The sequence below is a fragment of the Phoenix dactylifera genome, chromosome 5, assembly GCF_051530095.1.
Source record: "Phoenix dactylifera cultivar Ajwa chromosome 5, Ajwa_hap1_PhDact_Kaust_v1.1, whole genome shotgun sequence".
NCBI lineage: Eukaryota > Viridiplantae > Streptophyta > Magnoliopsida > Arecales > Arecaceae > Phoenix > Phoenix dactylifera.
This window is the reverse complement of record NC_143194.1, coordinates 7,463,645-7,473,091: the sequence shown is the minus strand read 5'-3', so window position 1 is coordinate 7,473,091 and position 9,447 is coordinate 7,463,645. Positions and strand designations below refer to the sequence as shown.

At 37.6% G+C, this 9,447-nt stretch overlaps 1 pseudogene; it reads left to right on the top strand.

Annotated features, from left to right (window-relative positions):
- Positions 1 to 3,514: 3,514 nt before the first annotated feature.
- On the top strand, positions 3,515 to 5,656 carry LOC149753443 (zinc finger BED domain-containing protein RICESLEEPER 2-like; annotated as a pseudogene).
- The last annotated feature ends 3,791 nt before the right edge of the window (positions 5,657 to 9,447 follow it).

Sequence of the window (9,447 nt, the reverse complement as noted above, 5' to 3'; positions counted from 1 at the left end):
TGCTAGAGATCAGATCTCTACAACAAAAATAAGAACCATGATTTAAATATTTATATAAAGCATGAAACAATGATTGTATGTCTAACATATAATCCTGAAATTTCAACAACCATGTTTAAGATCTAATCTTAACTTTAATAAGATCAAATCTCGTACCTGATTCTTTAGAGGTCTTGGATGACTCCTTGATCACGCTTTGCAGCCGCACACGTGTCCGGCCTCTATAGATTGTCCACGCGAAGCTCTAGGTAGATCGTCTTCCGCGAGAGTGCTAGCTCGCGCAGGAACACTGCAATGGCGCAAGTTTTCTCCTTCTAAACACTCAACCTTTGATTGTTCTTCAAGAAGATGGAGGATGGACATGAGGAAGAAGGAGAAGAAGGGATGGAGGCCCTCAAAAAAATTTTTTAGAATTTTTTGGAACCTCTAAATATTGTATATCTTAAACCTTAGGCGTGGGGGTCTTTTATAGCCAAAAGACCCCTCCACGCCTCACACCTGATTTAGCCAATTAATTTAGCTGACAAAATTTCTAAAAAATTCTGATGATTTGGCAGCTAAGAGGAGATAAACATAGAAATTCATGCGTCCAAAGCTCAGCCGCGGACCACCCTATTTCATGCGCCATGCAATCCCTACAAATTTGGAATTCATAGAAATCTTTTTAGGAAGATTTGAGGCGCCGTTTTTATAGAAAATATAGCTCCACGCCTTCTCTCTTCTCATGCCAATTTTTGGCCAAAAATAAATAGGATAGGTGTGGAAAATCTTGAGGATAAATCAAGGTGTCATTGTTCTCCAAGAAAGATAAAGATGTATTCCTAAAATTTAGGGATTCTTCTCCTTATCCAGTTCTGATTATTTGGACTCATAATCCTCATCAAATAAAGTCTTCTAATTGATTTTGATCAAGCCCAATCCAATTGGGTCAAGTTCCATCAATTGGGTCAAGCTCAATCTACTTGGGTTGAACCTAATCCAATTAGGTCAAACCCTGATGCAATCCAAATTGAATCCTATTCAATTTGGCTCAACCTAAGCCCAATTACTCAATCAAATTGAGTTCACTAGCAATCTAATTGCTAATTAATCCTCCAATAATTCAATAATTATTTTAGTACAACTTTTGCTTAGGATAATTTGTCAATCGAATTGACCAAATTAATCCTGAATGATTCTTAATCATCAATCAGCCATTTGATCAACCTAGAAACTTCTATGCGTGTGACCCCAAAGGTTCGAATCTAAGCCGGTAACACAAGAACAACATCTTGTACTAATCGAAATGACCATCTAGCAATGGTACCAGACGTTCGAATAGGCCGAATGATTGCAAAGCAATATTCAAGAATTCTTGGACTATAGTTACCGTATAATTCATTCCTATGACTCCAAATGCTCAAGACGACTTCATAGTTCACTGTCAACTCTGTAATAAGTACATCCTCTATGTGATCAACTTTAGAAATCATGAGACTCCTCACAAGGATTATTCTGGCCAAGGTTTTGCTAAATTGAACACAAAGCATTATCTCCTGTTTATAGGAGGGGTCAATTCTATCTTGACTCACACACTGATTTTGCAAGTATTTGACTGCACCCAGTAACCTTCCATCTCAGAATTAGAAATTCTGCTAGTCCGGTATCAAAGTATAGTGAGTTGCTTGCTAATCACTGTGGTGATCTCAGGTCTAAGGGATACTTATACCCATATCCACTCGAAACATCTCTCGACAGTGGAGCATTCCGAAATTGATCACGTTCAGTGAAATGTACCCCTACACTTCACCTATGTGACATATCAGTGTCTCCACACTCCTTGGTTAAGAGGACAACCGACGTATATGTCACACAACGATTTAATCTCAATAATGTTGTCATCCTAGTAACAACATATCATTTGATCGCGAACAGTTTTAAGAACTTGAAGATAAATTCTTTTTTATTATAAAATAAGTCCTAAGGACTTCATCATATAAGAGTTCATTTTAAGATAGGGCTGGAAGTGGGCTCGGGCCGGCCCGAATCCCATCGGGCCGGGCCGCCCACGGGCCGGGCTATGGGTTAGGCTCAATACAGTTCGGGCCAGGCTCGGGCTGAATGATTAAGCCCATATCTATTTCGGGCCGGGCTCGGGTATTTCATTGGCCCGGCCCGGGCCCGTCCAAGTCGGAGCCCACCTCCAGCCCGAATCGCGGGCCAGTCTGCCAAACGGCCCAAACCCGAATCGCCTAAATCTAATAGCCCGAATCGGCATCGCGGGCAGCGGCTAATTGAGAATTGGCTAATTTAGTAGAGGCGGAGCGGACGAGCGGTGGAGGCGACGAGCACTGAAGCTAGGGTTTCTCCGGTCGTCGTCATCGTCGTCGTCGACCGTCCAAGCTCTTCATCTCTTCGACGGTCCGTCGTGGTGAAGAGGAGTCCCGACCACCCTATCGTTGGCGAAGCTAGGTTTTAAGGTACGATTACCTTCTTCATTTTGGTTAGGATTTGCAGAGGCGCAGAGTGGACGAGCGGCGGAGATGTGGAGCTAGGGTTCCTCCGCTTCTTCTTGTCAGCTCGTCGTCGGTCGCCAGCCATCGTCGTCGACCGTCCAAGCTCGGCGAAGCGGTGAAACCCTAGATCCGAGGGCTCTTTGACCGTCCAAGCTCATCGACCGTCCAAGCTCTTCGTCTCTTCGACGGTCCGTACTCGACCGTTCTCACCCCCATCGCGATCTGAGGGCTTTCACCCCCATCGCGATCTTCCGTTATCTTTATTAGTTTTGGGATTTGGCATTTAGTCTGCTCATGCAAGCTTCACTTGAATTTCTATCAATTTTGATTCTTTGAATGTCAGTTTTTGCCTTTTGGTTTTGGTAGTTTCGGACCTTCGGTACTTCCAAGCTCCAGCTTTAGTTTCAGTCATTTTGGCATCACCGAGAAAATTCACTCAAAATTGTTTACTCTGGATATTATACATTGTTAGTGGCTATTGCTGACATGAAAACAATGGGAAAGATTCTCAAATTAGCTTATAAACAAATGGCAAGCCCATGGATGTATGCCTATGTTTTGGTTCTTTTCCTTGCAAATATTTTCTAGATATGGTGCAAATTGTTTTGTATTTCTGTTGCATTTTTACGGTTACCGTATATCATTCTACATCTTCAGGCTACATAGTACACTTGTCATTGAGGTTGACATGTAACTCTTATTAGAATATTTTTAATCTTTGAGTTAACTGCAATGTTGTGCATCTGTAAATTTTAGTATCTGACAGGTCATATTGTATCTACTTATAAATGTCTATAACTTCTTGTTTGAGGCATGATGAAGCTACATTGCGATAAACAAATTGTCAATGGACAATGGTTAGCAATTAATCTTGCTTTACATGAATCATTTCTATTGGTTTTGGTATTCCTATTGCTATAGTTTTGGTATTCCAATATCTTTATTAGTTTTGGTATTCCTATTGCTATAGATTAAATGATATTTTTTTTGTTATAGGTTAAATTTGTGATGTTTATCTTTTTATTTGGACAGATTATTTTTACTAATGTCTCATTCTAAAATGGGTGAAAATGAGATTGTTGAAGATTTAAGGGATGAGGATGATAGAAATGAAGATACTGTTGAAAATGATTGTGACAAGAATTCTAGAAAAAGACCTTGGGTATGGAATCACTTTATTGAGGAAAAAAATTCTGGAGGATCAATAGCTAAGTGCAAATATTGTAAAAAAGTTTTAAGTGGGAGCACTAAAGGAGGAACGAGTCATCTAAAACGCCATCTAGAAAATATTTGCAAGAAGTATCAAAAGAATCCGACTAATCAATTGCTCTTGCTACCAAGTTCAAAAGATCCAATAAAGGCTTTCAAATTCAATCAAGAAGAGAGTAGAAAAATTCTTGCAAAATTTATCGTATGTGCTGAACTTCCATTTCGTATTGTTGAGCACACTGTTTTTCTGGATTTTATGAGATCTCTTCAGCCATTATTCAAAATTATGGGTCGTAAGACTGTAAAACATGATTGTATGGCTTTATATCAAGAAGAGAGAAAAAAATTGCATGATGTATTCAAGAATCTAAGTTCTTGGGTTAGTTTCACTACTGATATTTGGACATCTAATCAGAAAATTGGTTACATTTCTTTCACAGCACATTATATTGATTCTGATTTTATTCTACATAAGAAGATTATTAGTTTCAAGAAACTCCCATACCCTTACACCAGCTTTGCAATTGAAGATGCTATAAGAAAATATCTTGTTGAATGAAAATTGGATGGTAAAATATGTGCTATTACTTTGGATAATTGCAGCACAAATGATGCTATAATGAGAAGGCTCCGAGATCACTTTTGTTATTCAATGTTGTTTAGTGGGGAGTACAGTCATATTAGGTGTTGTGTACATATATTAAATATTATGGTTCAGGATGGAATGAAAATCATTCATGAAGCTATTGAATGTATAAGAGAAATTGTTAGATATGTCTCTGCATCCCCATCTCGAATGCAAGCATTTAATGAAATTGTACAACATATGAGACTTCCTGCTAGAAAAGGATTTACTTTGGATGTTCCTACAAGGTGGAATTCTACTTATGAAATGTTGCATGATGCACTTAGTTATAAAGATGCTCTTATTAGATATGCAACTGAGCATTCATGTGTATGCCCCACTAATGATGAATGAAAAAAGGCTTCTATAATTCTTAAATTTTTAGAAGCCTTTTTTGATGCCACTAAAGTATTTTCTGGTTGTAAGTATCCCATATCCAATTTATACCTAAAAGAAGTTTGGGGAATTAGGGCTTTGTTGATGGATGAAAGTATCGATACTGATGAAACAGTGAAGCAATTAACAAATGAGATGCTAAAGAAGTTTAACAAATATTGATCTCAGTGCAATAATTTGTTGGTAATTGCTTCTATTTTGGATCCTATATCAAAGCTGATATTTGTAGAGTTTTGTTATCAAAAGGCATTTAAGTTGGAGGAGTGCAAGAAAAAGATTGATGATATTCGTGCTTATCTTTTTAAATTGTATAATGAGTATGTAGATGCAACAGAATGCAACCCTCTATGAGTTCAAGTGAGCGAACATCTAATTTTGGTGGACAAGGTGATATAAGTTCAGTTTCTTCCAAAAAAAATGGTATGAATTTTGCTCAATTTAGAAGTCAGAGTTCTTCAAAACGCCCTAAGAGATCCGAGCTGGATAGTTATTTGGATGATGATGTGCTTTCTGATTTAGAGAATAAGGAGTTTGACGTCTTGGCTTGGTGGAAGAGCAATGCAGCAGTCTATCCTATACTATCAAGAATAGAATGGCTCAAGATGTTCTAGCTATTCCAGTCTCCACTGTTTCATCTGAGTCGGCATTCAGCACTTGTGGTAGAGTTGTGGATCGGTATCGAAGCTCTTTGAGCCCTTCTACCGTAGAAGCCTTAGTTTGTACCCAAGATTGGCTTCGTGAACAATATGATGAAGGTATATAGATCTTTTAAATTTATTTAATATTTTTTATTTGCTTATTGTACTTATAATTTAAACATTTATGATTGATTTGTGTGTTAACAGTTGCAAATTGCTCGAGTTCTGTAACGTTGAATGTAGATGACGACACCCTGGACTCTTGGAGTGGGCAATTTGGAAGAACTGAATGACGATACAGTCATCAGATCTAGTGCATACATAAAGTATCAAGTATCAAGTATGTTTGTTGATGGAGTATTTTCATGTGGATCATGGTTATTTTCATGTGGATCATGGTTATTTGTTGCAAAATTTTATGAGAGTTTCATGTTTTTGAACTGCAGGCCTGAAGCCGACTTCAGGGGGTTTCTCAATTACATGGATATGATGAATATATTATTGTGCAGGGAACAACGACTTCAGGCCGATGATTTTCTTTATCCTCCTGTTTTTGATGGAATCCTTTTGTTTGGTTGTAGTTGTATCGTTGCAGTTGGTTGCATGGAATGATTTAAGCTGAATTGTGTATTTTGTTAATAATCTGTCTGATTGCCTACTTGGTCCATCTCATATTTGATTTAAGCTGAGTAGGTTGTTTGCTTGTGGACATTTTTGCTTGTATGTTTTGATGTACTTGTATTTGCACATATATCTCCATGAAATTGTCCTCTATGCATGTACTTATACTTGTATGTTTCCATCTCAAATTTGACTATTTAATCATATACAAATGATGGAATCGAGCTCGTAATCGGGCTGGCCCAAACGGGCTCGGGCTGGGCTCGTAATCGGGCTAGCCCAAACGGGCTCGGGCCACATTTCCGTACAATTGTTCGGGCCTCGGCCCAGCCCGAAGCTCGAAAAATAATTTCGGGCCGGGCTTGGGTAAGGGTGTGGCCCGGCTCGGCCCGGCCCACTTTCAGCCCTATTTGAAGATGTACAATGAAATAATTAATAATGTCAAATAACATTTTATTAATTTGTCAATTTATTTACAAAATTCAATCATCAACATACTGATGATTGACTCTTAGGATACAATTCCCAACAATCACATAATTGAGTGTGTACTGATTTACCACAGAACATTATGCCACAATAATGAAACAACTCATCATGTGCATTGATGATAAAATAATATCTCAATCCCTAGTACATTATGAAATAATCAATTGAAACTAACACAATTACAATCTATGTTGTCCCAGTGCCCTAAAATTAGCTAAATACATATCCCTTGCTATAAGCCTTGTCAGGGGATCAGTTATCATACGACTTGTAGATTTGTGTTCTAGGATTACTTCCTTTTGCGCCACAATATCCCAAATGAATTCATATCTGACGTCTATGGTTTGGTTCTCCCATGATTTTTGGGGTTCTTTGCATAGGCCAATGTTGACATGCTATTATAATGACTCATGATAGGCTTCTTTGAACAATGCCCAAATACTGAAGGAAACTCCTTAACTAAATAGCTTCTTGGACTGTTATTGAACATGCCATGAATTTTGCCTTTATGGTGGATAATGCTATACAGGATTGCTTCTTGCTAGGGAATATATCCTATTGTCAATTTGCGCTCATCTAGGTCACTACCCTAGTCAGCATCACTATATCCAACCAAGCACAAATCCAACCCCCGATAGCAAAACACGTAGCTTATAGTCCCTTTTAGATCCTAAATATCATCTTAATCGCTTTCCAATGAGCATATTTAGGGTCTGATTGGAACTTGTTGAGCAGTCCAACTGCAAAACAAATATTGGGTCGAGTATATGTTATAGCATACAACACTTGCATGACAAAGTCTTTTCCTTTTCTTCTAGAGTCTTGGGACTCATTTCTCGGCTCAATATTTCACCTTTCAAGACAGAAGTGTGTACGGACTTGCTGTTTTGTGTAAGAACTTGCAGCTTTGCATTTGGAAACGTTCAAGGATCTTCTTAGTATAATTAGTTTCTTGAGACAAACTAAGTAGTTTACTCGAATGATCTTTGATAATTGTAACTCCAAGAACATAATTTGCCTTACCCAAATCTTTTATCTCAAAATTATAGGGAAGCCACTATTTAGTAATGATAATCATCTCCTTGTCATTTCCAGCTAGCAGTATGTCATCAACATTAGAAGAAAGGATATGAAAACTTTCTTTGGGTCATTTCACATGCATGCAATGATCTTCCTTCATCATGATAAATCCATTATCAGTAATGGCTCGATAGAATCTTAGATTCCATTGCATGGATGGTTGTTTTAAACCATAGATAGGTCTTTAGAGCTTGCAAAATTTGCATTCCTAACCTTTGACCACATAGTGATAAGGTTGATCCATGTAAATCTCTTCATCTAGTTATCTATTGGGAAATACAGGTTTAACTTCCATCTGGTAAAATTCTAGATCAACCTAGCAACAATAGCCATAATTAGGCAAATTAAGGCAAACCTTACACCGGTGAGAATGTTTTCTTATAATCAATACCCTCTTGTTGCCTAGCCTTTTATAATAATGCGAGCCTTATATCTTTCTATGGATCCATCTATCTTGTGTTTGACTTTGAGAACCTATTTGTTTCCAATAGTTATGTGCCCTAGAGAAAGATCAATCATATCCCAAATATGGTTAGTCCTCATTGACTCCATTTGCTCATTAATTATATTAATCCACTTATTACAAGCAGAGGATAAGAGCTTCCTTAATTGACTTAGGCTCATCATCATCATGCAAAGCGACCATGAAAGCCATCCCCTCAATCTCAAATTGACGACGAGTGATGTTTCCATGCTTGCTTCTACGCAATTGAGGCTCTTGAAAATCCTCTTCTAATGGATCCAATCCACCAAAAAGCAAGTCACTCCCACTGTCCCTACAAAGAAAAGGAACTACGTCCTAATTCTCTACTATGCTACTAGGAGTACCTATGTCTGGATCCTCCATCTCATAGAGATATATTTCCCTACTTACCTCTTCTCTACTTGGGAAATCATCCTCTAAGAAATCCATAGCCCATGATTCAATTTCAGTCACATTTCCATCCGATTATTCACCAATGAAGATATAACCCTTAGAGTGCTCAAGGTATTTGACAAGGCTACATTTTTTTCCTCTTGAACCTAACTTTCCATAACTATGAAAAATGTTGTGAACATAAGCTGCCAATCACCACAGTCGAAAATTGCTGAGGTCAGGCTTCCTATTGGTCCATAGCTCATATAGAGCGGAAGATACTGATTTGGAGGGTACACAGTTAAGAATGTAGACAGCAGTCAATAAAGCATCTTTCCAAAACGATATAAGAAGTTTGACTTGTGCCATCATTAACCTAACCATATCTAACAACATTTGATATCTCCTTTCAGCAATACCATTTTATTATAGCATGATTGAATCGTTAATTACCTGAGAATTCCTCTTTCTTCATAGTGTTCTTTAAATTTCTCAGATAAATGTTCCATGATCACTTCTTAAGGGTATTAATATGCTTGTCTAATTGATTTTCAACCTTTTTCATATATTGTTTAAAGCAAACCAATGCTTCTGACTTATGGAAGATCAAATAGACATAACCATATATAATACAAAAAGTTATATGTGAATATAATGAAATAGGAAGCACCATGCCTAAGCCCCACCTTTATAGGACCAGAAATGTCCGAGTGAATTAACTCTAAAGGATTAGATGCTCTTATGGCTTTACCAAATGGTTTTCTAGTTGGCTTCCTAACTAAACAATATTCATACACGAGCAGGACACTTTTAGCAAGATCATCTAAAATGCCTTCTCTAGCTAATATAGCCATCCTATTTTGCCTGATATGGCCTAATTTCCTGTGCCGTTTAATAGAATAACAGTAACATTATCACTAGAAGTCAATAGAGAATATGAACTTGGATTAAAACTAGAATAATCAATGTCTAACAGTAGAAAATCATCTGAAATAAACCACAACCATAATAAACAGTACCCAAATACATAAAAATGTT